Source organism: Ochlerotatus camptorhynchus, unplaced genomic scaffold (assembly GCF_037179485.1).
Source record: "Ochlerotatus camptorhynchus isolate MF236.1 unplaced genomic scaffold, CSIRO-AGI_Acam_v1.1 ptg001154l, whole genome shotgun sequence".
NCBI classification, from domain to species: Eukaryota; Metazoa; Arthropoda; class Insecta; order Diptera; family Culicidae; genus Ochlerotatus; species Ochlerotatus camptorhynchus.
In genome coordinates, this window is record NW_027041528.1 from 1 (window position 1) to 13,287 (window position 13,287).

At 38.7% G+C, this 13,287-nt stretch overlaps 1 pseudogene; it reads right to left on the reverse strand.

The window, feature by feature from the left end:
• Positions 1-5,960: 5,960 nt before the first annotated feature.
• On the reverse strand, positions 5,961-7,140 carry LOC135716195 (uncharacterized; annotated as a pseudogene).
• Between the last annotated feature and the right edge of the window lie 6,147 nt (positions 7,141-13,287).

A 13,287-nucleotide genomic window follows, 5' to 3' on the forward strand; every position in this document is an offset into this window, starting at 1 on the left:
ATTACGCCCGGAGCTTGTTTGGTCTTCTTTTTGTTTGTTGTTTATAAAACGGATGCAGTTCAATTGCATCGGAATTACTACATAATTAGTACGTTTTGCCTATTAAACCGTTATAGTTCGTAGTTTTGGTGCAAGGCGTATCAACCAGATACATCATTGAGTTGAAGATTGGAAACACGCCTTGTAAAAGAAATCCTTTTTTTATGATTTGAAATGATGCTTTCTTACACTTTTTCTTAATTATTGAGTAGTTTGTGAACTGTTGGTCTGCCTAAGCTCAGTTGGTTAGGGCGCAGCTGCAAAGCAAGACCATGCTGGAGGTGGCTGGGTTCGATTCCCGGTCCGGTTTAGGAATGTAAAGGCATAGAGTATGATTGTACTTGCCACACAATTATACTAATGCAAATCGAAAGCTTTCAATTAATAACTGTGGAAGTGCATCTAGAACACTAAGCTGAGAGCACACAATAAGCTAATATGCGATAAGCAATAAGCTTTGAAATTCGAAGAAGAAGAAGTTTTGAACTGTTCTCTATATACGCTATTTTTAAGCAACACAAATTTAATGTAGGATCTAATCATATCCGCCAAAATTAGGGATACCCAAAATTGAGTAAACAAAGTTGGGACTGACAAGATTATGAATGGACAATTTATACAACCTGAATCCGAACGATGTTGTTCATTTGTCATCTTGTCAGCTACAAGCTTGTTTACCCAATTTTGGGTAGCCCTACATTTTACGGATATGAGTAGATCGTACTCAAATTTAAGTTGTTCAGAAATAGCGTTTATGTGTAGCAAAATATACTTTGCTACATTTGGGCTCCTACGCTATTTTCAAATGTTAGTCTAGTACTAGTCTAGGTCGCATACGTGTAAAGCTGCTGTAAAGCTCGACAAAGCCATTCCGATGCATGTGTGTCGGGGCGTCGTCGTCCTTCAACACTTGTGCGCTGCTAAATTACGTCTTTTTCCCTTCAAGAATGGGGATGGGATCATTGTGAGGTCGGCAGCTGCTCGGCGCGCTGGTGGGATGATGGTCGGTAGCAATTTCCATTACGCTTAGATCTCCGCTCCCTTGGGATGATGCCACCCGGACTAGGTCAACTAGGACCTTCGTGCTTCCGTGGGGAGTGGATGGTATGAGAAAAAGTTGAATAGTTGGTTGGTTGGAATACTTGAAGGTTGGACGAGGAGGTGAACGGGACTTGCAAAGTCATAACGTTACTCTTGTTCGTGATGGGGAGCTGTATTGCTAAACCTTTAAAGTCAGATGTCGTGAGCTCCATAGCTGATGTGGTCTATCTGTATGATAAGACAACCATGGAATTGGTGTTTTCACTATAGACTGCTTGTTGAGAGGAGATGTAGTTGCAGGAAATGGACATAGTTTGGATGAATTTGAGATTGTCGTAGATATTTTTGGATTGAACCTTCGGTAGTCTTTCAGTTTTGATTGCAAAATATTTAAAATATGTAATCAATCGCCCATGTACAGATTCTGTAATGTTCTGTTTTGAATTTTATAAAATTTGACATATGTTCTGGACTTAATCTATTTCTCGTATAGACCAATTCTTAAATATGATACTTCATATCGCAACTGATACATTACAGATGTATCAAACTTATCTCATCAACCTTAAAACAAACCTGGCACTTGATATGATTCCAACACCGCAAAAATTAACCAAACACGCTTTCCTCAGCCCCTTCCTTCTCCCACACCGTCGCAACGCCATCGCACAGATTAACCAAGATTAATGCAATCGTTTAATCACCCGTACTCCATCGTAGCACCTCGCTCTGTTACTCGCGCCAGCAGCCACAGCATCGCACTGCGGACGGAATCACGTACATGAAACAATTGCAATTTTATTTGTTCATACGTACCGCCATGAATAATGTATTGAATCCATCAACCAGCCCGGCGAGGTTTCGCACGCGGAATCACGCGCCACACCCGGCACCACCCGCACGCGTGCTATCACCGACTTATCGCATCCCGGGCGAGAACGACTTCTCGCAATCCGTCGTCCTATCCTGATGTTGTTTCTGATTTCCTGGTTCGGTCGCCGGTCCGGCCGGGGAAGAGTGCCTGAGCAGCTGATGAGTTGATGATACCGACGACCCCAAAAATCCTACAATGTGTATTCCAGCCACGGTCGGTTATGATAGCACCAACAGACAGGCAGTCGGGTTGTGAATTCAAATGACCTTGTTTCGCTGTACATCTGTAGCGAATTCATAGAATGACCTCAGTCGAAGGCTCGAATTGGGTGACATTTGTACTCCTAAGGCGAGGAAAATGCGAGGGGTGCGGCAGAGGACGCGATATCATTGGAAAATCACACCGATCCCTGCGCGATTACTGACGTTCGAATCACTATTTTTGGTTTTTTTGTTGTTGTTCCTGTCCGATATGGGACGACTGATGGCGAAATGATGATAATTCTGTGGCCATCAATCACAGTACTGTCGCTGTTGGTAGACAGCCCAAGCCGATAGGGTAGTCTGGGGTCAGTGGAGATATTTTTCCAGCTTTCAATATCATAATCCAGTGGTTCTCAAACATTGGTTGATTGTGACCCACTTTGAGAAATTCCATCAATTCGTCAGGATCATACAAATGGCCCAAAAGTGCCTTAAAGACGCCAGATTTCCTGATACTCTCCATAACCTTCCAAAATGGATACCTTATTACGTTGTTTTTCCCTTTAATTCTATTAATATTGTATAGTTATCGCTTTCCCTATTGAATTGCATGGAGATCCCGTCGTGAATAATTTCACTATCACTTTAAAAAAAAAACTACAACCGATGCGTATTTCGTTTACTACTTGCACACTTCTTCAGTGTCTAGTCAATCAATTTAGACTTTTAAAATGCCTTCAAAATCGTCAAAATGGCACGCCAAAAATATAACCTGAGCAACGCCCAAAATGGCCTTAAAATCACCACAATGGCTAAAATTGTCAAAACGGCTAAAATCGCCAAAATTGTCCCCAAATCGTAATTAGGTTTTAGGTTTTAGGCGATTAGGTTTTGAAACTCCAAAAATATTTCACCAAATCCATTCTCAATAAGCCCCAATCTGCACTATCAATACGCCGCGACATGAATCGACGGCATCTCCATGCAAGAGCCAAATATAGAACATCTCACTATGCCGCAGCTGGCCGTCGCCGGCTGACGTGGCACGCGGCGTTGACTCCTTCAGAGCTACCTACCAAAGTATTTACTGTACATAATGAGATTTCGAACTCGCTCCGGTACAGTAGTCGGCAATAAAGACACACACACACACACACAAACACAGCGAGTCGTCTGGAGGAGCTGGGGCAAAGCAAAGGGCTGCTGTGGAAAAACGATGATGTAAACCAAATGGGACATTGACATCGCGCTGAATCGTCCGAACATAATCTCCTGCCGGGTGCTGCTGCTGAGAGGAAAACTCTTTCGGCCTCTAACTTCATGCGCTGATGGTGGGCAGAATTTTCATACGAATGATGTGGTGCTGCCGGTCGGCAACGTCGTTATCTCTGTTTTGCCTTTCGTTTATGGTGTGTTTGTCCGATGCAAAAGTTTTTCTCCGAGCCCCCACCAGCACCCCCGAATCGTGTGTATCTTGTGGTTCATGATTAGAATCCCCTGGGAAACATTCCGTACGGATGGGATCCGGTTGATGTTAGGTACATGCTTAGCGTATGTAGTTTTGTGATGGCGATGTGGATTTGGGTTTTCGTAAGTGCACAGCTTTGCACAACGGTGGTGGAGCGTTTAGCACGGGAAACACTCGGTAGGCGGCGCTAGTTTACATAAGGGCTTAGGTTGAAGCTGGCAGTCTTCGACTAAGCTATTCCGGTTGATGGTGTTCAGCTTAGTAAGGGATACACTCGATGGGTAACATTAGTATGCATTTTTTTACCTAGGACTACGTCTTTGTGGACTATAATGGGGGTGCAAATCAAAAAATTCTGTGACGAAATAGTGATAGGTTTTAAACGATTATAACTTGACCGTTTATTGGTGGATTTCAATTCTTTTCACACCATTTTATTAAGATTTAATGTAAAATTTGTTTGGTATAAAGATAATAGTAATTTATCATTAGTTAACTATTGAAAATTGCAATCAACCAATCACGTCCTTGCTTGTTATTACTATCGAAGGAACAGAGAAAGAGACAAGCCAATTGGGAGGTTATAAAAGAGCTTACCTGTACTTTTTTCAGTTCATCTGTGGATGTGGCGGTTGTCACATCGTTAGACTTCGTACACGGCCGATGAGGCTAACTCAAAATTGAGTAGGATTTCCCTCAAAATAGTAGAAAGTGGGGTTACTCACTAAGTAAATAAAATTTTTCTCGGCAATCTACTTGAATAAGATACGAAAAATTTAACGTCTTCTAAGTCCACAATTTGAAAGTACCCATTAATGGGTTGTTGTTGTTGTTGTTGTTCTTTATTAGCGACCGTTTAACCATTTGTTTAAACCAGTTTAAAGCTTAAAAATTAGTATTTGAATTTATCACTTCTTAACCTATTTCTGGTTGCCTTCTTGGATCTGGTCATGGTCGGGTCTTCCTTAATTAAACGTTGAGGACTGCTACAGATTTGGCAGCTTTGAGTGCTGCTTTCTTCCATTGTTTCCTTAGTATGTTGATGATACCGATGATTAGCTGGATTGACACTATGACGAGGATAAGTGAGAGCTTCCAGTTGTGATCTTCTAGGTATCCCGTGTGGACTTCTTGATTCTCGATTATGGTGACGTCCTGGTCACCGTTTTGGGTGGTATCTTTGCTGTCTGCGTTTCCTATTGTATGAATGCTGGATGTATGGTTGTACTGTAGTTGAACCGTGGATGATTTGAATAGGTCTCTTTGGTGGTGAATTTTGTTGCGTTCTTTTTGTGTTGAATCAGCATAGGTTCGATGTTGATTGTGATTGTTTATATTAGCGTATGGATTTTACTATCCTTCAAGAACTTGATTGTTTTTTCTATGGAATTTGCATCGTCTCCTAGTATTTCATGTAAAGAGGAGCCCAGGTGATTGGTTTTTCTTTCGGCGTCGTAGCGGGGACAATCGATTAATATATGCTGAACGGTAATTGGTATTTCACAAGATAGACATATTTCCGCGTCTTCTTTTCTTGCAAGGTGGCCATGAGTTAATTTGGTATGTCCAATTCTTAGCCTTGTTATGATTCGGATTGCATATCGATCTTTATTGTATGAGGTGCTCCATTCCGAAATTGTGATCTTTATTTGCATGATCTTGCTGTTGTTCATGAACCATTTGTTTTGCCAAGCTTGGTTTATATGTTCGTCAACCATTCGTTTGAAATCTGCGAATGGTGTGTAAATGTCGATTGGGGATTTGAACATAGCCCCATGTTTTGCCAGGTCGTCTGCTTTCTCTTTGCCCGTGATGTTGACGTGAGCTGGGACCCAACAAAGTTCAACGTTTCTGTGAGTTTCTTGTAGGATCGATTTGATTTTCAAAATCCATGGGTGATTACAGTTGTTGTTAGCGACAGCTTCCAGTACGCTTTTTGAGTCGCTAAATATTACATTTAGGTTGATTTTTATAGCTATTGCTTCAAGACTTGTGTTAAGTTGAATTTTTGAGTATTTTATTCCATGTTTGATTGCAAAAGCAACTCCACCTTGTCCTGAAGGACGGTGGCAGAATAAGGTATCGTAACCAGGAATTGAGTGTTACTTTCACCTGTTTGTTCTTGTTTCTTGTAGACTGATTAGAGATGGCTTGTACTCATTAATCAATATCTGTAATTCTGCGTCTTGTTTTCTGACGCCATTACAATTCCATTGAATAATTTCGGTTGATTTTCGGTTTGCTGTTGGATCCATTCTAGTTGTTTTGATGACGATTATTGGGTTTTGGGTTGCATCTCATCATCGACACCCTCTTGAGAGCTGACATCCGATTCTTAGTTAATGTACTTAACCGTTTCACATTTTTTCATCTTATCGTTACCTTTCTTTTTCTTTGGGGGAGATTCGATGGGATTGCCTTGGCTCCTGGTGTGTTTTCCTGATAGTTTGTATCCGTAGAGTTTGTGTGTTCTCCAGTTTGGAATAATTCTCTTTGAGAACTTCGAGCTCCTTTACTGCCGTTTTTCTTTTTTGTTTTTCTTCTCTGTAGGCATTAGCTGCCTGTTCAAACTGGTTTTGCATTTCCATGAGTTTATTTTCCATCTCCTTCATTTTTTGTTCAAACTGTTTCTGCAGATCTAACCTTAGTGCTTCCGCGTAGGATTTCTTTTCTTCATTTAATTGTTTGATCTTCTCATCAAATTGTTGGGTTAATGCACTTTTAAATCTGAATACGTGGTTTTATTTTCGCTTTCCACTATTTTTCTAGCTTCCCAAAAGTTAATATTTCTGTCCATTTTCACTTTGGTGATAGCTATTTCTTTCTTGAATGCTGGGCACCCTTTGAAGAATGCTCCATGAGAATTACCACAGTTAACACATTTTTCTGCATTTTCACAGATTTCATGGAATGTCTCACCGCATTTGTTACACTTTTTTTCACTGTTACAGTTTTTTCCGATATGCCCGAACTATAAGCACACGAAGCACCTCAAAGGGTTTGGATACCACGGTCTTGTTTCGAACAGAATGTACCTAATTTTTACTTCTTTAGGTGGAACCGTACCCTTGACAGTGAGGACAAAAATTCCACTGGGAGTTTTGTTCTCATCGCGTCCTTTCATAATCTGCCGAACTTCAGTTATTCCTGTTTTCGATAGGTCTTCGATTAAGTCTTGGTCACTGTCAAACTTTATGTCCTGGCAAAAAACCACTACTTTGCACGAGTTAAGAGTTTTGTGCTCGTACACTTTGATGCAAATTCCTTGAGCCAGCTTTTCGATTTAAGCCAGGTTTCTGGCCTGGCTTTCACTTTTAACGTGGACGAGAATTTTCCCGTCTTTCGTTTTTTTTTGCGCTTGCTACTTCCCCGCAGTAAGCTTTAATTGTTTTATCGACGAGAATCGGAGAGACTCCGTGGAAGGATTTACCCTCCTCTCCCCTTTTCATAACTAAAATCTTTCCACCACCTCCACCAGAGGTTTCCCTCAGCCGAGGGAAACTAGAATTATTCATCTGGTAAATTTAAACCACTGCGTTAGGTGAACAAATTGCCCTCCGGGTTTATTGACACTCGCGATTTGATGACTTATCACTTTGGCCGTTCGGCCGCGCGTGTAATGTGACACCACTCGAGGGTATTTAATTGAACACAAGCGAATTAAAAACAGCGACTGTACTGAACCGTGGTCAAGCTAATACTGCACCCATTAATGGGTAAAAATACCAATTTGGAAGAGAAGTGGCTTAACTTATTAATGAAATTTTTTTTACCCAATAATGAGTATCTGTTACCGATTAATGAATAAAAGTTACTCATTAATGGCTAACAGATACGAAGAATTTCACGCCAACTCGACAAATGGTTGGCAGCATGTCAATGAAACTTTGTAAGTGTATAGATTTCGTCTACTTTGCATACTTATTTTCTATAAAAAAAATCTAGACCAACATTTGGAAAGGGCAGAACTTTTTGTGTCATCATTTTCTTCAAAAAATTATAACTCAATAATGTCAAGTCCTACAAAAATGTTGCCAAAGGATGATTTGAAGAAAAATAAATGAGCTTTTGTAAGAAAATATAAAAAAAATTAAAGTCTACAGTCTTTTTTCTACACTGAAAAAAATAATTTTTAAAACTTAAAAATGCAATTTCTCAAAAACACCATTTTTTTAATCTGAAACTTTTTCTAAAGATAGACATACCATTTATCTACAACTCGTTGATACATCCAAAGATGGGCACTTTTAAAGGAAAAAAGTTATTCAACAAAAACATTGTCGTGTTCGCACTGAATAAAATCTATGTTTTTTTTTTCAGGGCGGGAACGAAAAATTAAAAAAATTTGAAAGACGTGTTTAACGTCAACCACTAAATAAGATTGAGTTAAACTCTAAATGAAAAATAAAATGAAATTTTATAAAGCTTTTGAATATTAAGGAAGGGTCAACTAGTTTCGGAGATATGGACGGAACATGTTATGGTAAATATGGCTGTCGATACATCAAATCACATAAATCGTAAACAAGATATTTTTAACGAGTAAGAAAACCAGTTTCAATGTCACAAAATGTACCTAGACAATATATATTATTTCCCGTTTAAGATGTAGGTACAACAAAGGTACGATGTAGGTACGACCACAAGCCTTTCTGCAGGTATAGATTATTTGCTATTATTCAATGTAGTGTAGAAACAGTGACAGTGAGAAAGTAAATTACGGTAATGTTTAATAACAATTATTCTCATGGATGCCTTAAGTGTTTTTAAATGCAGTGTTGGTGTTTCGAATCCCATCATTAGAATCAATTGCATCAGCGGATCAGTTACAGGGACCATATAATGTGGAAATATTTAATTGCATTGTTCACACATTGAATGTTTCACCAATTTCATTAAGGAACATGAAGATCATGGATTACCGTGTAACAAAATCAGCCAACATCACACAAGCAGTACGACTGAAATTTTTTGATATGGATCCAACAGACATCAGTAAAGCAGAAGCATTCGACGAAATAGTAATAGACGCTACCGCACTCTTGGTCAATAAATAAAATCGTAGAAGAGTTCAATGCACCGGTAATTAGTGAAAGATCAAGGTATTCTTTGTACCACTAGTGCACGAAGTAGACACGGAATCAGTGAATTAGACAAAACGACTGTTATAGATTTCTTTGATAGTAATGATATATACAGGCCAATGCCTGTAATTAACGATTACGTGTCTGAACTCCGAAATGGCCTAAAAGAACGGGTTCAGAAGCGACTTCCTATGATGTCTCTCAAAGAGGTATATACAATATTTGAAGAAACGTATGCGAGTATTGAAATTGGCTTCGCCTTATTTACAACGTTGCGACCTAAACATTGTAAGCTACTTAAAAGTAAAGGTACTCATAATGTATGTGTATGAACAATCCACGAAAATGTAAAATTAATGCTAAATAGTTTAGGAATCGTATCCCAGAAAGAAGTAATGGATAAACTGCTTTGTAATTTTTCTATTAGGACGACAGAGTGTTATTTTCGAGCTTGCAAGAAATGTGCCACCAATGAAGAAGTATCGTACTTCGTAGATAAAATTGATAAGTTAATCACTCATGACTTGATTTGTAAAGAACAGTCTTTATTTCTTAGAAACAAAAAAGATTCTCTAAAAGAAGATGAATTAATTGTAATTTGCGATTTCTCTGAGAACAATTAATTTCTTATTCAGAACGCTGCTCAGGGCTACCATTGGAATAACGCTCAGGCAACTATTCACCCTTTTGTGGTTTATTATATGAAGGACAGTAAAATAGAAAACGTTAGTTTCATAATAATATCAGAGGTATTGGCCCATGATACAAAAGCAGTTCAACTGTTCATTTCAAAACTGATAGAATTCTTGGAACTATCAATAGATTTCTCCAAAGTTACATTTATGTCAGATGGAGCAGCTGCTCATTATAAGAACAGAAAATTTTTGCCAGTCTATGTAAGTTCAAATCAATGCATAAATTTGAAGCAGATTGACATTTCTTTGCAACATCTCATGGCAAAGGTCCCTGTGATGCTATTGGTGGAACTTTAAAACGAATGGCAAAAAGAGCAAGCCTTGCCCAAGAATACGGAAATACTATTACAACCCACGAGAGCTCTACGACTGGGCAGTTAAACAAACAGAGAAAAGCATCACAAAATTGAATTATATTCACTGAGCAATTTCGAAAAAACTGTCAGAAGAACTAGAAGATTTGTTTCACCACGCAAAAACGATATCTGATACACAAAAATTTCACAGTTTTCAGTCTATTGCCGATAATCAAATTGCAGCTAAAAAAATATTCTAATTCAACGGAGCATCCAAAAAAATTACTTTGTTTGACAATGTTTAGAAATAATATATGTAATTTATTCTCTAAATAAGATAAAATAAAAATTGATGAAATAAGAACACCATATTTTCATACTCTGCCAATTAAACATAACATTTAAATTAAATTTTCTATATCATTCACATTAGGATTGAATACGTCTTCAATATACGTTTTGATGTTCCTTTTATTTGGAGCTTGTTGAGTGAAATCCGGTTCCGTGGTAGGTTTCACATGAGTCTCAACATTTCAATATTTTTCATGTCTACACTAAAAAAAATCATTGATTTTATTCAGTGCGAACACGAAAAAGTTTTTGTTAAATAACTTTTTTTTCTTTAAAAGCGCCCATCTTGAGATATATGAGCGAGTTATAGATAAATGGTCTGCCGATGTGTAGAAAAAATTTCCGATTTAAAAAAATATGTTTTTTTTTGAGAAATCCTAATTTTAAATTTTAAACATTTTCAGTGTAGCAATAACATTTTTAAAGTTTTGATATTTTACTATACAAGCTCATTTCTTTATCTACAAATCATTTTTTGGTAACATTTTTGTAGGACTTGACATTATTGAGTTATTATTTTTTGACGAAAGTATTAATAAAAAAAAAGTTCCGCCCTTTTTAAATGTTGGTTTAGCGTTTAAAATAAATAGTATGCAAAGTTGCTTAAGTAGACGAAATCTACGCACCCACAAAGTTTCATTGAAATCGGAGAGGGTGCTACCAATTCCTTTGTCGAGTTAGCGTGAAATTCGTCATACTCATTAATTGGTAAACAATTTACTCATTAAAGAGTTAAGCCACTTTTCTTCAAAATTGGTATTTGTATTGGCATTTGTTGACTTTCCGGTGCTCCCTTGACTGGACTAAGCATAGATCACTTTCAATCGAAACAAATTTTAATTCATCAAATTTAATGCAAATTTCGGAATTCAACCCGACACACAGCCAACATTTACTCAATTGACCTGACACCAATCCGACATTTCACAAATATCTGATTTGTAACCGGTATCTGTGCTAGGAACTGATAGGGTTTTTGATCTAATTTCCGTCCTACTAAGCACAACCCGCGCTTTACCTCCCTTTGCTGAACGAGTTTAAACAAAAAATGTAATATGTCTGTCAAATATGACTTGCAAATTTATACACCTTTCCATACGTACCGTTGGATTTGATAAAGGGTCACAAATTGTTAAGATATTGTCTAAAATCTAACACTCCTTCTTGATTCTAAATTCGTTCTACGAGTTTTAATTCCGTCCTAACGCATTGAAACGCCATTAGATTTTCTTCGTCCTACGGATAAACGTAGAAAAAGGGGATTCGCTAGGAGCGCTTCTTTTGTTTTGAGAACAATGAGCGTAAATATTCATGCAATGCGTTCTAACAGGATTTATGTTGTAGCTAATGAGCTAGCGCGTCGGAACAAACCTATAATTGATTTGTGCACGTTGAAATCATTGATATTATTGATCTTTTCTGATCGATAGAACGGAAATGGGCGATTACGACGAAGTAGCGCTCTACCCTATTCTGTCTAGTTGAAGTGCAGCTCGATGTTTGAATTCTTCTGTGTTGAGAAAGCATTTTTTAATGGCTTGGATTTAAAAATAAAGTCACCATCTAGAGCCTCGAACTTTTTTTGAAGTTCATCCGAATCTCATTTTGCATTTTCTGTTTGGTTAAATGCACACTTGAAATCGATCTTTGATCGCTGAGATATCTTCCTATATTTCTAGATTTTAAACATCCCAAAGCAGCTCGAGACCTCTACAATCCCCATTCCGCTTCATTATGCAAGCCTCTCATGCAAATCCAACCCTTATTTCCCTTTTTTTTACATCCGAACGAAACTTTTATTCCGAAAAGCAAAACTGTCGAAACGAAACAATACTCAACTCAACCCAGTTGATAAGAACTTGATCTGCCTGCCCGTTTGCCATGCCCCGTTGAAAACAGGGGAACTTGCAAAAAAAACGTTAGATGCGGGTACTACAGCGCCATAATAAGCGGTCAGATTCCAGTCGAATTTCCTCTCTTTTCCTTTGCCAACTGAAGCGCCGTCGAAAATAGCTGACGTTTTATGCCAACACTTTTACAGCATAGTTTGCATTCCAATCATGGACATGGTTGGTTGTGGTGGTGGTGGTGGTGGTGGTGGTGGTGGTTGTTCGCAACAATCTCATTACCGCAAACTAGTCAGTCGGTTGATAACGAGGCACGAACCCACCAGTGTAGTAGTGTCAATTTCCCACCAAGCCAACGTTAATGTAACTTTTGTTGATTAAATCGATTTCGCTGTAAATTCAAGGGGGGATGATCATAATCCATACCATGATTTACAAACCGACCGGATTTCGATGAATATTGGGTCCCGAATGTTAATTGGATTCCAATCTCCGGCGTTGACGCTGTCCATCCAGCTCTCTCCCTGGGTTGTTTGTGTATTTAGGATGAACCTTCTCGACTCGGTGTTGTTCATTTGCCTGAAGATGGTGTGCGCCGAGTGAAAACAGCAACGACAACAACAACAAGATTATCACGCTCGATAAATCCTGCAAGGGGTGTGTTTGTCGATGGGATTTTGAGGTGCTAAACTTTCCATCCATTTCCCGTGTGGATCCACTTGAGCACGTTTTCCTTACATGGTCATGAAAGAGCGAGACAGCAGGGAAAAGGATATACCAATAGCCATGGTGATTATCAAAGTTTAGTTGTGAAAACTCTGTGGCTACAAGAGAGCAAATTTACTTTAATTCAAAGCTCTCCTAAGCTTCCTGTAAGAAGCGTATCGCAAACAAGGCTTTCACAGGACTTTCCTGCCTTCAGTTTTGAATATTCATATCGTACTAGTGTATTTAATTATTTGCCAATAAATCAAGAATTTTACGCCTTCTGATCTGATTTCCCTGTCACCTGATACGCATCTAACCACCACGTCAGAGGTCATTAGTCATCTACTAAGATCTATGTCATTTTCGTGTACGACTTCATTCCACCCACTTTTTCCCTTGCACGACATCGATGGCATTTCGTTGTTATTCCTACGTATATTCCCCGGTCCCCTTGATTCCTATTTCAATAAAACATCCATAATTTCACTGCAATATATGATTGCTTCCTCGTCACCCTCCCACCCCCGCTCGCCGTCGCACCCAAACGACAATGAGCAAATAATGATGGCGGTGGAGGAACCTACATTTCTACGATTTGACACTGCACGGAAGTCTGCTTCCTGGGAAAATAACAACAGCCAAAACAGTAGTTTCGTGTCCGTCCTCGTCCTGCCTCGTGAA